The sequence below is a fragment of the Pocillopora damicornis genome, chromosome 14 (genome assembly GCF_964200805.1).
Source record: "Pocillopora damicornis chromosome 14, jaPocDami1.2, whole genome shotgun sequence".
Taxonomy (NCBI): domain Eukaryota; kingdom Metazoa; phylum Cnidaria; class Anthozoa; order Scleractinia; family Pocilloporidae; genus Pocillopora; species Pocillopora damicornis.
In genome coordinates, this window is record NC_142683.1 from 10,765,001 (window position 1) to 10,783,046 (window position 18,046).

An 18,046-nucleotide genomic window follows, 5' to 3' on the forward strand; every position below is an offset into this window, starting at 1 on the left:
CATTCTCGCGGCCATCTTGCCGACCGCGGAGGCGCCTGAGCACTAGTTTCAGTGAAAAAATGTATAAAATAGGGGTGTGACTCAAAAAATCGAATTTTATTGGAGGAAATGGCAGGAAGACGTTGAAGAAGACGACGACGAAAAAGAAAGCGATTGCAGATGGGTGGAGCTTCTGTACGCAGGGTACGCAGTATACAGCGAAGAGGACCATCTGTACAAGATAAGATAGCAGCTGGTGCAGCGATGATTTTATCAGGACCAAAACCTACCTTTACCAGTTTGGGGGCGCTATTAGGAAAACAAGCATTTAAAGGTGTAAAAGACAATGTTTCCAATGTCCTAAAGGCAAATGGCTATACAAAAACTTTTCTACGTAACTGCCAAAAACCAGTTACAAATAGTAACGCTCTTGATGAAAGGGAACCAGCGACTGGTTTTGCTGTTATTCCTTACATACAGGGTGTTACGCAACCCATCAAGAGAATTTTGAATAGCCACAACGTTAAAGTTGCTCAAAAACCTTTTCAGACTTTGGGGCATATTTTCGCCAAACCTAAGGATCCTGTCACGAAAGAACAACGAACCGACGCCATTTATTCTATTCCTTGCAACGACTGTGACAACGAATACATTGGACAAACCAAACGTCAGTTTGGTACATGGTTAAAAGAGCACCAAAAAGCGGTTTTCCTTTGCAAAAAGGAAAATTCAGCTTTATCGGAGCACACATGCCTAACTAACCATACAATTGGGTGGGATAATTCTAAAATTATCACCACTAATCGGCTTTACCACCAGCGCCTTTGTTTGGAGGCTTGGCATATTAACTCCGCCCACGCTCCTTTAAATCGTGACGGTGGCGGTTTGCTTCCTGGCGCCTATTTACACCTCGTCAGAAAAAAGGCCGCTAATTAGTGATCATATAAAAGGACCTCTTGACGCAGCGTTTAGATCCCCCTGATGAAGGCACTAGACAGGAGTGTCGAAACGTTGGGTCTATGAATTGTAACTTCTTCGGTTACATTCATTAAATCTGTACATCAGAGTAGCATCAAACTATGTCTGTAGGATTGATCGTATTATAACAAATAAAGTAACTGGGCGATTCAGATTCATACAACGAAAACCATAAATTTTGATCAAAAGCATAGATAAAATGTTTGGAAAAATCTAAAAAATTTTTATTACCGATCATTATAATTAAAAAATGACTCCTGTTTGCGAGTGAAACCAAGAGGTTATAGAACGATAACAAACATCTGTAATCTGCACTGAAAAACAAAAAAACTAAGTTTCAAAAATTAAAAAAAAATAAAAATCATGCGTAATAATTTCAACATCACTGTTAACATCGGGTTTCCAATGATTGTGATAATCATAACTATGAGGATGATAAGTCCAAAATAAGTTATCCTCGTAACTCCAACGTGAAAAGAAAGTGCACCACGGTCTATTTTCAAACGTTATGTTTTCACGTGAAATTAAAATACTACAGAGATTTTTATACACTTCTCTTCCTGTCACAGTACATTTTACCATTTTACAAGAATCATATCAGGATAAAGACGTTCTCGAAGTTGTTTCAATTCGAAGTATTTTCTCTGAAAAAAGAGAGAAAAAGTTATGAATATCTCATCATTCTCTGAAGAAAAATATTACCGGTAATAACACGTTCTTCATCATTTGGTGTGACAAACCTTAATATAAAAGTGTTTTATAGATTGTAATTGACGAAAACGATTTTGTAGCGTAAATGTATAACATAATATGTCTGTAATGAAAATCACCCATGACTTCACATGAGCGTAAATCGACTAATGGAAACCAAGCTCGACAATACTCTGTTAAATCACAAAGCACGTCTTTAAAAAAACATAATTGAATACAAGGTAATTTAGTGTTGACAACTGGGTTGAAAACGTAAATTAGCCACCGTAAAAGGTAAAAAATCTGACGTTTCGAGCGTTTGCCCTTCGTCAGAGCGATTGGGGGAATTGTGGGTTGTGTGTGGGTTTATATGCAGAAAGTGGAGCTACGCCATTGGTGGGAATATGGTGACGAGAAAACAGGAATAAATTAAAGATTTTAGATATATGAAAATTCACATATTTGCACTGCGGTGGAAGATGAAATTGAGAGATCCTCGCAGCTAAGAAACACTACTGAAACGAGTAGTTGTTAACAGGACCTGAAAAAATTTTTTTTTTCAGGCCCGTACGGGATTTGAACCCATGACCTCTGCGATACCGGTGCAGCGCTCTACCAATTGAGCTAACAAGCCAACTGGGAGCTGGTCAATGAATTGGGTCCAAATAAACATCCAAGTGAATGAAGATTTTAAATATATGAAAATTCACATATTTGCACTGCGGTGGAAGATGAAATTGAGAGATCCTCGCGGCTAAGAAACACTACTGAAACGAGTAGTTGTTAATAGGACCTGAAAAAATTTTTTTTTCAGGCCTGTACGGGATTTGAACCCATGACCTCTGCGATACTGGTGCAGCGCTCTACCAATTGAGCTAACAAGCCAACTGGGAGCTGGTCAACGAATTGGGTCCAAATAAACATCCAAGTGAATGAAGATTTTAGATATATGAAAATTCACATATTTGCACTGCGGTGGAAGATGAAATTGAGAGATCCTCGCAGCTAAGAAACACTACTGAAACGAGTAGTTGTTAATAGGACCTGAAAAAAATTTTTCAGGCCCGTACGGGATTTGAACCCATGACCTCTGCGATACCGGTGCAGCGCAAATTTGCAGCGCAAATTAGTTGAATGAAAAGCGCTCGTTGATTCCGTGGGGATTTCGTGCGGCAACTTTCTGACACCTCCTTTTATGCTAAAGTCGACAAAGATCTCACTTTAATTAACCAAAAGATTGTCAAAAATACGATTAACGATCTTATAGCTAAACAAGAATTTCCGGCCACTGCTAAAAATCTCATCATTACCACTCCTAGAACTTCGTGTATTTACTTTTTACCTAAAATTCACAAACCTAACAACCCAGGTCGACCCATCGTTTCTGCCTGCAGTTGTCCCACCGAACTTATTTCCAGCTATTTAGACAAAATTATGACATCTATCGTCAAAACTTCACCGTCTTACATTAAGGACAGCCAATACGCACTTGAAATTTCTCGTGACTTTAGTTTCCTCGACCAAAACAAACTTATTTTCACCATGGATATAACATCTCTTTACACTGTCATTCCCAATGACGAAGGTCTCCGGGCCCTCAAACATTTTTTCGATCAACGCACTGTTAAGGAACCTAGCTCTGAAACACTACTCCGTCTGGCCGAACTAGTACTCACACTCAATAATTGCTTTTCATTCGGTGGTAACTACTACAAACAAACTAATGGCGTGGCCATGGGTAGGTTTTATCGAACATCAATTTTTTAGCCAATACCACGGCCCAAAACCTGAACTCTACGGCCGCTACATTGACGATTGCATCGGCGCTACCTCCTCTACCAAAGAGGAGCTCACTCAATTTATAACCGCCGTCAATTCCTGTCATCCGGCTCTTAAATTTCCGACACCTCTTTGGCTTTTCTAGACATCAAAATTTCAATTGAAGGCAACGGCTTATGTACTAGCGTTTACTACAAACCTACAGATTCACATAATTACTTCTTGTATTCATCTTCACATCCATCACACGTCAAGAACTCCATACCTTTTTCACAGTTTCTCAGACTTCGTCGTTAATGCAGTAACGACTCTGATTTTTCCGAAAAATCAGAGGCAACATGCCAGTTTTTCGATAAACGTGGCTATCCTGTTTCTGTCGTTCAAGCGAGCCACCACCATGCCCAACAAATCGATCGACAGTCAGCACTACAAACGGCTGAGAAGGAAAACACTGAACGCATTCCATTTACTCTTACATTTCACCCTCACAACCACGCAGTTAAATCTATCATTCTTGAAAATTTTAAATTACTCCAAAACGATTCAGAGACTGGCACTATCTTTTTGCAACCCCACTTATTTCATTCAAGCGTGACAAAAACATAGGAAACTTTTTAGTCAGGAGTTCATTTCAAACCAATGACCAATCTGGAACTTTTGAACGCACTCGCTCACGATGCAAAACTTGTCCTTTCATTCATAACGTAGAGAAAATATCGGGACCCAAGAGATCCATTAAGATCATTGATCACTTTACGTGTACCTCCGCCAATGTTATTTACTGCATAACTTGCACTTATTGCAATAAGTTATACATCGGCGAAACAGGAAGACGACTTGGTGACCGATTCCGAGAACACCTTCGCGACGTGGAAAGAAATGACAAGGACGCATCCAAACCAGTCGCTAGACACTTTAATCTTCCTAATCATTCTAAACAGCATATGGCAGTTTGCGGCCTTTCCATACATCTAGGCAGTTCGGAAAGCCGTAAAACACTAGAACAAAAATTTATCTTCCAAATCGGCACCCTTAATCCCCACGAAATCAACGAGCGCTTTTCATTCAACTAATTTATTCCTGTTTTCTCGTCACCATATTCCCACCAATGGCGTAGCTCCACTTTCTGCATATAAACCCACACACAACTCACAATTCCTCCAATCGCTCTGACGAAGGGCTAACGCTCGAAACGTCAGCTTTTTTTATCTTTTACGGTGGCTAATTTACGTTTTCAACCCAGTTGTCAAAACTAAATTACCTGCTATACTCTCCCACCGACGCAGCACCACAGTTTCTTTAGAAACTTACCCCTTTATAATTGAATACAAGGTCCTAGTTTGCATCTGAAAAAATAGAAAAAAATCTTATTTTAGTTATATAAAATATTATCGGTAATAACACGTACTTCTTCATCATCTGGCATTACCCATCTTATTTTAAAAGTGTTTACGATATCACTTGATGTTTCTCTGTACCGAAGATTGTAATTGATGTAATCTGATTTTGTAGCGTAGATGTATAACATAATATGTCTGTAATGGAGATCACCCGTGACTTCGCATGAACATAAATCGACAATTGGAAACCAATACATGCAAAAATCTGATAATTGATAAATCACGTCTTTAAAGAACATAATTGAATGCAATGTTCTAGTTTGCATCTGGAAATGAAATAGAAAAAAGAACTTACTTTAGAATAATATAGGTAAAAGGTAAAAAAAGAACCACGGGCTTGTTTCAATAGTTATATCAAGCTGTAAGAATAAGAATTATACATTATTCAACTTAAAAGATTTAAATCAACATCATGTATGAGATCTATGGCAAAATCTTCTAGTTCGTAATAAATGTCTAAGACGGTTTCTAGACGATTTGTCGACGATTGTGAACGTCGATGAGATACTTCTTGTAATCGAATAGAAAAAGATAAATATCTCCTTAAAATGGAAGTGGTAGCCTAAAACAAAAAAAGAATTATAATGAACTTCGTATGATTCTATCCAAGAGTCTTAATTCGAAATTTTCATTAGATAAGTTGAAACCATTCATTTCATCTCGAAGTTACGTTTGGGTTGCTTCAGAATAGTGACGAGTTGTTTCATATAATTGAGATGCAAAGTGATTTGTATCCGCAGAGTCGATAAAATAATATCGAAAATTGAATTCATTTTCTCTTACCGTTCTAACTGCTGTTCCAATGTCGGAGAATCAATGGGTTCTCGAAGTCTCGCGATGACTTCCTCGCGTGTCATGTTTAGTACATCGTTAGCGATGCGGTCCGTATCGACGTGCGGGCGGTTGATTAGAATTTCTGCTTTTGCAGGAGCCGCCGCAGCATCAGCGTCATCGTCGGATGACCAGTTGGTCTGACTAGGTGCAGGAGACGTATCATTGCAACCGCTTAATGACGCACGACACAATCCACAGGTGTTGTGATATTCTTCCCATCCTAGTTGGCAATGTCTGTGGACGTACTGTCTACAACATGGAAGTTGAACTGACGTTTCACATGGCTGACATCTTAGGTGACATACAAAACATTCGAATTCCGTAGATACCACATCAGGTTCTTCATGCCTTACTCGTTTGCTGTATCGTTCAGCCATTTTTCTACACATAATGCAAAATATACAATCAAGACGGTGATGAAAGGCATTCCTGAGAAAAGAGTATCGTGTATTATACCTTTTCCGTTTTCTTCTCCTTCTCGTCGTCTTCTCGCAGTTTTCTCTCTCTTAATTTTGCACACACCACCGTGGATTGTGAAAATGTGACTTCGAGTGGTGAAGATGTTCCTTTATATACTACGCCCGTCACCGATGACATGTGGTATCATATTAGGGGGTACCCCCCCCCCATCCCCCTGTATGTTCATATTGACGACAGGAGAAAGAACGTAAAAACAAAAAATGTTTTATTTTTTCTTGTTATTTAAAAAATACAAAATTTTTAATGTGTCACCTTCGAGATCTGGTCCAGGTCCTTCCTCCAGAAATGGCAGTTCACTCCACAGAAAGGTGGTTGATGTTCCTTCTGCTGCTGCTGTTGAGGTTTTTGTAGTCTTGGGTTTTTTAGCTTAGATAAGATAAGATAAGATAACTTTATTTATACACGGTATTTCCATCAGTTGTTAATTATCTATAAAGGTATATCTATCTTCCTAACTATAATAAGATCTAATAATAACAATTCAAATAAAAGAAACAATTAAAAAATCTGCTTTTCATGGAGGCCGTGTCTAAAATTTACTTAAAATTAAGATATTACTTTAAACTGTGGCGACTTAATTTAGATTTTAAATCGGTCAGTGAAGACGCTTGTCTTAGGTCTAAGGGTAAGTCGTTCCACAAGTGAGCTCCGCTGTACAAAAAACTTCTCTTAAGATAATCAGTTCGAGGTTGTGGAAGAACTAATTTGTTTTCCATATTCCTTAAACGATAAGCACTTATATTGTCACGATATACAAATCTTGATCTCAGATAATCTGGTGTCATACCATGTAAAGTTTTATACATTAAGATAGATTTTTGTTCCAATCTTTGATAGTAGAGTCTTCGCCACCCTAGTGCCCGGAACAAATCATCTAAATTACTATCATAGCTTGCAGACATTAGGATGCGAGCTGCCCGATTTTGAAGCCTTTGCAGTTTTTCAGAAAGGCCCTTGTTACAGTTTCCCCACACTACATTACAATAATCAAAATGTGGTTGAACAAGGCTATTATAAACTTTAATTAGAACATTAAATGGAGTGAGGTGCCGAATTCGTTTAATTGCACCAATGGCACAAGCTATCTTCTTAGAGATGTTTTCAATATGACACTCCCAGTTGATATTTTGATCGACATAAACTCCAAGGGACTTAGCGGAGGTTACTTGTTCTATTGCGATTTCGTTTATAGTAAGAGAAGGACTTTCCGTAAATTGTGATAACTTCTGCCTTGATGCAATAAGCATAAACTCAGTTTTTGTCATATTTAGGGTAAGCTTGTTAGCACTCAGCCATTCGTACACATTACTCAGGTCGTAATTAAGGCAATAATTTATATGATCAAAGTCAGTACTGGCAAGCGTCAGGCTGGTATCATCTGCGTACATTCTGGGTTCCGAATATGTCAGACAATGTGGTAAGTCATTAATATATCATTAAAAACAGAAGGGGTCCCAAAATTGTTCCCTGGGGAACACCACATCTTAGATATTTCGGAGTTGACTTACAAGAATTTACATGGCAAATCTGTGTTCGATTATCTAAATAAGAAGCAAACTATTGATGACTGGTCCAACAAATCCCATAGTATTGCAATTTTCGTAGCAAAATATCGTGATCTACTGTATCAAATGCCTTTTTGAGGTCTAAAAACACTACGGCATTAACAAGACCACGGTCTATATCCATTGCCCAACTATCTGTAGCTTCGATAAGTGCTGTGAGCGTGGAATGCAAAGACCGAAAACCAGATTGATGGCACGAGAGAAAGTTGTTGTTAGTTAAATAACGATAAAGCTGATCGTAAATTATCCGTTCAAAGACTGGCCACAACTGGAATTATTGATATTGGTCGATAATTAGTCGGATCAGAGCGCTTCCCAGTATTTTTATACAATGGAGTGACTCTGGCAGATTTCCACTCATCGGGTAAGATGCCAGTCATTATGGATTGATTGAATAGATGAGTAAGAGATTCCGCAAGAACATCAGGACATTCCCTTAGAAGTTTTGCTGAGATATTATCTAATCCAGTTGCCTTTGACTTGCAAAGCTTTGATAGTAGTGCAAAGACATGTGTTGGTGTTGCTTTTTCAAAAACAAAATTTTTATCAGTTTCAATAAGAAATTCTTCGAAGGATTTATCAACTTCTGACACGTCTCTACTAAGGCCTGGCCCAATTTCTGTGAAAAAGGAGTTTAGCATTTCTGCTATATCCGTTTGATCTCCAGAATTTACCCCATTATATTCCACCTCATTAATAACAGTTTTAGTGGACTTTCGTGAGGTCAGTTCATTGATTGTTTTCCATGTTTTCCTTTGATCTCCACAACAATTGTTGAAGGCATTTTCATAATAAGCTTTTTTCGCACTATTAATTTCCCCGTTAACTTGATTTTTAACTATTCGAAATTGGTCCCAAATAACTGGATCCTTTGTCTTAATAGCCTTTCTTTTGAGGCGGTCTCTGAAATTCATCCGCTTTTTCAGAATAGCGGCCATGGGGATTTAGAATCTCGTGTCCGTTTGGTCTTCGTCGGTGCGTGCTTTTCACATACATTCACATACATTTCACATATATTCTTTCCACCTCCTCCACATATCATTAGGATCATATAATTGCTTTATTTCATCCCAAGGTTGAGCTAGAATGTCCGCGTAAAAATTTGCGCTATTAAAATGTTTAAACTGTCTATATGTTATCAAGTTAACTCCTTTGGAGAAAGTCGGAATTGAAATTTTTTCGATATGCATAAACTAAACTGTGGTCACTTATGGCGACATGAGACACCCCCGAACGATACACATTCTCTGGCCGATTTGTGAAAATCAGATCAATTAAAGTACTTGTAGAAGGTGTAATTCGAGTAGGTTCGTTAATGAGTTGTTCCAATCCATAAATGTCTGTTATGTTCAGAAGAGCTCTTACATTTCCATTGTCTTTGGATTGCAAGTCACTATTTAGACCCCCATGAGAAAATGTTCTACGTTTTCAGAATCTAATTTGCCTAATAATGTGTTGATGTGCGTGAAAAGTTCATGGAGTGAATTTGGGGGTCTGTACCATGAAGTAATAACAAACGGTTTTGAGTTGTGTTTACGAATTTCAATTGATATTATTTCCAGGAGCTCACTGTCCAAATCTGTGCGTACAGAATAGCTTATGTTTGAACGAATGTAAAAGCATACGCCACCACCAAACCTGCCATTTGTTGACCTGTCACGGCGTATTATATCATAACCCTGGACTTTTACCTCCTGGTCAAAAATACTATCATTTAGCCTGGTCTCATTTATGGCTAGAACGTCGATGTTTTGATCATTTAGAAAAACGCGAAGTTCGTCAATATGTTTCAAAAGACTGGTGATATTCAAACTAGCCATTTTAAATCCACGACACTTCGGCATTAGAGTTGACTTGATCCGGGCGCTAGAGGTGGCAGTGAGGTTAGCTGTCACCACAGTAGTCAAGTAAGAATCATATCAATGAACTATATTATTTACAAAATTACTCGCTAAAATAGCAATACCTTTCTTGTTAAGGTGGAGTTTGTAATTGTTCAGACATGTTTCGTCGATGTTCAAGTGTTCGACAAAGCCCCAACCATTCTGATTACAAAATGTTCTTAAAACTTTGTTGCAGTCCTTTACTTTGATCTTGAGCGATTCTTCATCTGATCTTTGTGTGATTGCAGAAATGGTTACACTAGTGTTAGGAGAGTTTGTAGCAATTATATTCCCCAGGTCGACAATTTTCTCCGCCACATTCCGAGCAGAGGATGAAGTTTTCAGATCATTTGTTCCCACGTGGAGGATTATTGCGTTCGGTTTTTTAGCCAAGCTTGGTTGTAGATAATGCTCCATGTCTGCGGTTGTAGCACCAGGGAAACTTCTCACAGTTACGCGCTGTTTAGCTGCCCGACTTAATAAGTCCCTGCGTAATCCTTTGACAATCCAATCTCCGACAATGATTGTGCCTTCATTAGGTCTTTGCTCCCCTTGGCCGTTCTCACTAGTATCATTGTTTTCCATTTGTTGTTGCTGGTTCTGGGAACTGGCTTTGCCTTTCTTTTTCTTCTTCCCTCGTTTAGGATTATTAGACTTGTTTGACGTAACGGTTTGCCAGTCATCAGAAGCAGGTTGTGGGTCCTGTGAACTTACCGAAAGATCTGAAGAAAGAATTTTAATAGATTCCATCAAACTTTCTTTTTCTTGTTGAAGTTCTTGGATCTTAACTTCGTACTCAGCGCACTTAAATTTGTATTCATCAATTTCACGTTGCAACGCATCTACTTGGGACAGATTCGCGGGAAATTCAAATTTTCGTTTAATGGCGTCAATAGCTTTCCAAAGCTTGTCAATTTCGTTTTTAACGGTTTGAGAGTCATTCTGGTCAGTTATCAAAGTGTTGTTCACTGAAGAAGTGTGTTCTTCGTTGATCATACCGGAAGCGATGCTGTGCTCGGCAGTATCTTCGGTCAAATCCGCAACAAGCAAATTATTTTGAATCAGTTCATTAAGAATGTCTCTTACATCTTCAGCCGCTTTCCCTTGCACTTGGAGCGTCTTCGTGTTTCGGTAGAAATTAAGTGTTACATTCGGTAGCTTTAGGATAGCACCAGAGCTGTTGTATGACTTCTTTGTCTTTAAACCGTTGTCGCCATCATCGATCAACCGCGAAAGTTTTGTGTCGACAAAACTTTCAAGCTCTTCGAGGGTTCCATTCCAGCTAAACCTTTTCTTATCAGCGTTGTATGATAAATATTGTTCGAAATCAAAAGAATTACCTTCGTAGTGAAAATTAGAGGACGAGTCAGAAACGTTTGAGGCGGAGCTCGTGTCAGTGTGTCCGTCCGCCATGACCTTAGTTGATCAGCTTCTTTTTTTATAGGAACTGACGGTGTTATTCCTCTTTTTCTTGCGGGTGTGACCGGTTCTCTCTTGGGGTTGACATCACCCGAAATTCTTTTAAGCAATTTCTGTTGTACCGGAGTGGACAAATCTGCTTCTTCCTCTTTTATTGCTTCTAACATCTTGGTAGGATCTGCATCGACGGATAAATTTGTTGGAAGTTGTTTCAATTTTCTAATGTAAAATTTCATTTTTGGATCAATCTGTTTGATAGCTTGCTTCTTGAAACCTTGACTTGTTTTGTGGATTTTTTAAAGTCTCCAATTTACGTGTCATAAGTTTAGCGGCAGTATCCAGTGTTGAATCTCCCATGAGTCTTCCTTTGAAAAGGTTGACTATGTTAGCATCTTCCGCCGGAATCATGTACATTTTTTCAAAAGCCATTTTCTCTCTCTATCTAACGACAACAGGTCTTGATTACTGTCGATAAACCATTCCACAGTTTTCCACCTTTCTGATTTAGCATCGCTTGTCTTCTTTTTTTAAGCGATACAGATCGTTTTCCAATTTGTCGTAAGGTTTGCTTATGAGGTCTTAATTTAGCCACGGTGACTGGTGTTGCTGGTATATTGTTTTTGAGCAAGTTATTAATACCAGTATCGGTATCGTAATCATCTCCTCCGCCGCCTCCTCTTCCGCCTCCTCCTCCTCCTCCTCCTCCGCCTCCTCCTCCTCCTCCTCCTCCGCCTCCTCCTCCTCCTCCTCCTCCTCCGCCGCCCGCCACCCGCCGCCGCCCACCCGCCCACGTGCCCGGAGGGCCCACCGGGGAAGGTGTCTGTCTTCCTCTTCCTCTTCCTCTACGTCTTCTTGAATTAGACGTACTTCTAGGGGAAGAAGACAATGAACTGGGTAATGGTGTCGGCGGTGTGAAAGGTGGAACAGCAATTGGTCCCATTCCACTGTTTGCAGCTTTTACAGAATTTAACTCTCCAATCCAATAGTGGTTTGATCATTTCTCCCACTAAATGATCGTTATGTACATAATCCCCCTTTTGAACTCACCCACAAAATCGTGCATAGTTTTTCCTCTTGCTTTAAATTTTAAGAGGCTGTCTCTCTTATTTCCACCCGGTCAATTTCGCGTCAAAAATCATTTTGCCTGAAACTCCGTCAACAGAAAGACTTTACCTAGGAAAGAACTAAATTAGATTCGGTTTGATTCGAAATAATTTTCTGACTGCATCAGGGGCCATAATTATTTCCCAGTCCGTAAGGACCATCGCAACGTCTCGAAAATTGAAAAATAGGCATATTTTGTAACATTGTAAAATATTTGATTCGCATAGTTAAGCCACAGAATTTAAATCAGATTGCTTAAAAACCTTTCTAGTTTGCTAAGAAAGTTAGAATTTGCCCCCTCAATATATTTGAAAAGGTGAATTTTTGCATATTCTGACCACTAGAAATCGCCATCGGCCGATGGCCGTAAATAACCTTGATTTAGACGCTACGTTTTGGGATTTGGGACCTGGTTGACGACTCAAAAACCCCTGTACGTTTTCGGTTTTTCAAAAGTTATGACCGTTTGAATCAGCATATGTACGAGCATTCGCGATTTTTTCGCCTACACCGAAATCGAACCACTGGAGCAGATTTCGTCATAAATACAGCTTACCCGCTTTGCAGCCCGGCTTCATGACTCACTTCAGAATTTTTCTAATTACCAAATTGGTGAAATCCATGATAACCTCAACAAATAGCTAGGTATTGCCTTCGAAAAGTAGGCGGCATCGAACGCGATTCGTGGTATCAAAACAAATGTCAGAATTGGCCACATTTCGCGGTGAATCACCCATTTAACGTCGCTACAGAGCTGAATTTTTTCCAACATTAGAATATAAACTCTCCATGTCTGGAAGCTGAGGGGGAAATTAAGGTTTTAGGCTACTGAAGTGAAAAAAAAAAAATCGGTTAAATTTAGATCACGACAATCCAGTTCCATGTTGTATTGTTTTCACAAAGGTCCGCACAAAAGGGAAGACCGCTGCTAGTTTGTGCCGTACGTTGTGCTGTATAGTTTTGTTTTGTATCCCAATTTACATCCCAATGTAATATTTGGGGAGAAAAACTTTGGATGAAAAGAATAAATGCTTTTACCTGGAGTTTCATATTATATAATTAATAAATCAATTTCAGATATCCTGAGCTTGCTTCTCTCGGTTCCGCGTCGATTGTGTCCACACATCATGTAATTTCTGACGTTTGAGAGACATGGGAACGAATTAGTCAGAAATTAATATTCTGACGGCACGTTTGAGAGGTTCGCATGGCATCATGGTAGTTTCGGGTTATTTAAGCGTTTCGCGGGGAAATTAGGTCATTCTACGTCGGTCAGTCTTAGGTTGGGCCACTTTCTTTTTGCAGTCTTCTTAGTATTTAACCCATTGTTGTCAACCATGTCAGTAACAAAAGAAGTACGAGATTTTATCAGCAACTCTTTAGCGGAGAATAATAGAGCATTACTGACACAAATTTCCAAATTAGTGAGTGATTCAGCCGAAAATTTGAAAAGAGCTAAAGCCGAAGCTGCAGACGAACAACTGAGACAAGTAAAGAAGTTAAGAAGAGAAGAACCGAAGTCATTTAAACGCAAAGGGAACGAAATTCAGTACAAGTTTAACTCAAAACTGCAGGATTCCCTGGAGGAAGCGGAGACACACCTTGAAACAAACGCTGTTGAGAAAGCAAAGGAGTCGTTAACAGAAGGTACGTTACTCCTTACAAATAGACAAAAGTTAATTCTATTAGCAGATAAATCTGAATTTGGTTGGAAAACAGTCGAGGAATATTCACAGCACGAGCTGGCAGAAGATGAAGATGATGGAAAGAAGATACGTCGCGCCGAAGAAAGAGCTGAGAAAGCTTTGAAGTCTGCCTCCACAGTTTTCCGCCCTTCGAGTTCGCGTTTTGCTCCACCGAGCCAAAGAGCTTCCTCTGGGCTCAGTTCCTGGCGTGGCCAGCGTGATCGTTTAAACTTGTTGAATCGCTCCTTGGTTGATCGCCCATCAATACCTGGAAATTGTTTCGCTTGTGGCAGATTTGGGCATTGGAGGTCCGAATGCAGTCAGATTGCTCGTTCAGGGGCCGCCAGAGGTAATCTTGATTGTAGATGACTGAAGAATCAATTCCTTGACGAACAAAGTAAGTGTGACATTTCCGTTATAAACCCTTTGTGTGATTCGGAAAATCTTTCCCGTCAAGGTCTCGTCCAGGATTCTGAGAACCATGAGGTTGAATCGCCAGGTACTGGTGGCAGCTATGACTCTGTTATCCCACAGGTTTCTGTTAAAGGGAAGCTGCCTAAATCCATTGCGTTTTGGCATTCCATCGGAGCACCAGATTTTATCTTGAGTGTTATCAGAGACGGTTATAAGATTCCATTTATTTCTACGCCGCCACCTCACCATTGTAAGAACAATTCGTCCGCCCTAGAAGAATGGGGTTTTGTTACTGAGGCTATTTCGGAACTCTTACGTGACAATCGCGTCGAGAAAATATTCTCTCCTCCGGATATCGTCAATCCGTTGTCTGTTTCTGTTCAAGCTAATGGTAAAAAGAGATTGATCTTGGATTTAAGGCATATCAATTTGCATATGTTTAAGCAGAAGTTTAAGTGTTAAGGCCTACATACCATCAAGAGTGCCTTATCCAAAAATTATTTTGTATTCTCATTTGATTTGAAAGCAGGTTATCATCATGTAGATATTTTTCCGGACCATCGCAAATATTTGGTTTTCTCGTGGGATTTTGGCACAGGTGTTGACAGATATTTTCAATTTACAGTTTTACCTTTTGGGCTTTCTAGTGCTCCTTTTATTTTCACAAAGCTCCTAAAACCTTTGGAAGCCCACTGGAGGGGATAAGGAATTCCAATCGCTCTATTTTTTGATGACGGCATAGGGGCGGGTTCCTCGTTGAATTCTGCTAAGATTAACAATTCCATTGTTAGTGCGGATCTTGCACGCTGTGGCTTCGAAATTAACAAAGAAAAGTCTAGTTGGGAGCCCGAGAGAAAATTTTCTTGGATTGGCTATGATATTGACACTCAAACGGGATTCATATTTGCAAGTGCAGTGAGAATGGAAAAACTGTTAAATGACCTTAATGAGGTTTGTTCTGTTTTAGAGGCGTCTGCGTTCGTGCATGTAAAGAGAATCGCTTCTATTGTGGGTCAAATTATTTCGATGTCTCCTAGCTGTGGAAATGTTACTCAAATCATGACTAGATACTTGAATCTAGTTATCAATACTCGTCATTCCTGGAATTCAATGGTCGTTTTTACTGATCCGGCGAAGGAGGAACTTAAATTTTGGCGAGACAATCTTAGATCCTTGAATGGAATTCCTTTTTGGCAGAAGCCTTTTGTGCCGTCTAAGGAGATGTTTTCAGATGCTTCTTCCACTGGCTGCGGAGCCTTCATTAAAGGTTCCAGCTTAATTTGCCACAGAAATTGGTCCACCGAAGAATCTCTAAAATCTTCAACCTGGAGGGAGTTAGTCGCAATAAAGTTCGCCCTTGATTCCTTTGAAGATCATCTGGCTGGTCGGAGAATTTTCTGCAAACAGATAGTCAAAATGTCGTGAGAATTGTTCAAGTTGGTAGCATGATTAAGGAGTTGCAAGACATTGCTTTGGATATTTTTCTTTTATGTTTGCGTCAACAAATTCAGTTGGATGTTTCTTGGGTACCACGAGATTGTAATTCGTACGCAGATTTTGTGAGTAAGATGGTCGACTTGGACGATTATTCAGTTCATAATGACATTTTTCTCTTGCTCGAAGACCGCTGGGGTCCACATTCGATCGACAGATTTGCCTGCAGTTATAACACCAAATTGCCAAGATTCAACTCCAGATTCCTCCAACCCGGCACAGAAGCGGTGGATGCGTTTACACAGGATTGGTCATCGGAAAACAACTGGCTTGTTCCACCCATCACACTCGTCGGTAGATTGTTAAGTCATATGAGAGACTGTAAGGCGGTTGGTTCTTTAATCGTACCAATGTGGAAGTCCGCGTATTTTTGGCCGTTACTATGTAATGATGGTGTGCATTTAAATTTTTTTGTAAAGGATTGGTTGTTTCTCCCCAACAAACCGGATTTGTTCATCAAAGGTAAAGCAAAGAACAAACTGTTTGGTACTAAGGCATTCAAGTCCCGATGTTTGGCGCTTCGTATTAACTTTGTGGATTACAGTCGTCGTTCTTCAGTGGGTTTTTGCACCTCCCCTCACGGCTTTTGTTCGGCTTGCCGATCAAGAGTACCCTGAGGTGTCTAGGGTATTTAAAATTGTGACTAGTCGAAGACTACAGCGAAGTTTACGTTTCTTGACTGAATTTCTATTATATTGGTTGTTGTTGTTAAATAATGCATATTTTGTACTTTTGAGACATTGTTCAGGTTATTCTGTATGCACCCCCGGTGTGCCGTGTTAATAGCAGCCTGTGTGGCCCCCCGGTGGCGTTTAGCTCTAGTGTGACATACACTCCTTGGCGGAGTTATACGTTTGCCATTGTTTGGCTGCTTGCTAAAAATCGCAGTGTGTGGGAATACTTAGTGTGTTTAGATGCAATCACTTATGGGCTCACATATCATGTTAGGTTTGTATATTGCTTATGTTGGGGGCCCCCGGCGCCCGAATCCACATAGAAAAGTGTTTACCCTGGCAGTATCTTTGATCTGCGTCATCCGTGGCTAAGAGAGTTGTTTCATAATTTTATCATTTCTTTGTTTTTCGCGTGGGGAGACACAACGTTGTAGTACTAGATTAAATGTGTACCCCTCGGTGTTACCAAGAGCATTTGAATGTCTTGTTTCGCGCTATGGTCGACCCGAATGGTATTGAGGTTTATAATAATCGCAGCCTAGGTGCTACGGAGATTTTTATCCTCCATTAATTTCTTGTTCGGAGAGCTTAGACTGGAGTCGGCGCAGCTATGTTGTGTTTACAGTCCCAGCGAATGTGTCTTCACTATCGTATTCTCGACCCCATTCAGATCTTAATGCCATCGTTCGTACTACTTGTTTGCCTTTCCCCTTTTTGGTTTGTTTTTCCCTTTTTTAGATGTGTTCAATCATGGCGTGTGGCAGTGCCTTGACGAGTTGAGTGACCCGACGCTGAGAAGTCTTGCGTCTAGACTGGAGTCAACTGTCATTGCGTCAAGAGCACCAGGTACCATAGACGCCTATAGGAGAGCTTTTCTGAGGTGGAAAGTGTTTGCCAGTTCCAAGAGGGAGATTTGTGCTTTTCCTGCAAAGTCGGAGCATGTGGCGTTATACTTACAGCATTTACTGGATACTACCCATTCCCACTCAGCGGTCGACTCTGCCATATTTGGAATACAGTGGGCACACCATTTGGCGGGTTTACCTTCCCCTACAGACAGCCCGATCATCCAGGCAGTTAGCAGGGCCGCTAAGAGAATAATGGGAACTCGCGTTTGTAATAGGAAAGAGCCAGTTTCTCCAGACATGACAAGGAAACTTGTTGAAAAATCCAACCTAGATAACTTACTTGAATTACGAAATGTGCGCATTTTTATTCTTGCTTTTGCTGGTTTCTTCCGAATTGAGGAGGTTCTTCATATTAGATATGGAGACATTACTTTTCATAGTGACTACCTAGCTATCAACGTGGTCAGAAGTAAGACAGATCAACTTAGGAAAGGGAGCCAAGTTGTAATTTCAGAGAGTTCCAATGTTGCTACCTGCCCTGTAAACAATTTCAGGCGCTATTTAAGAGAGGTTGAAAAGTTTCAAGTTGAGGCAGACCATTATGTCTTTAGGGCCTTGTAGGTCACAGACTAGTATCTGTCAACAAGCCGCTTAGTTACTCATGTATAAGAGATTACTTCAAATCTAGCTTTAAGGATATTGTTCCAGATATTTCTCTATTCATCACACATTCCTTAAGAGCTGGTGGGGCTTCAGCTGCAGCTAATGCTGGTGTTCCCGACAGAGTCTCTCAGAGGCACGGGCGTTGGAGATCTGTTTC

The 18,046-nt window shown here is 40.0% G+C and overlaps 1 protein-coding gene and 1 pseudogene across 1 annotated transcript in view; one reads left to right on the forward strand and one right to left on the reverse strand.

The window, feature by feature from the left end:
* The window catches only part of LOC149034392 (uncharacterized), a 382,461-nt gene that overhangs the window by 70,202 nt on the left and 294,213 nt on the right, over window positions 1-18,046 (reverse strand). The window lies entirely within an intron of this gene.
* LOC149034396 (uncharacterized) lies at window positions 13,998-17,190 on the forward strand (annotated as a pseudogene).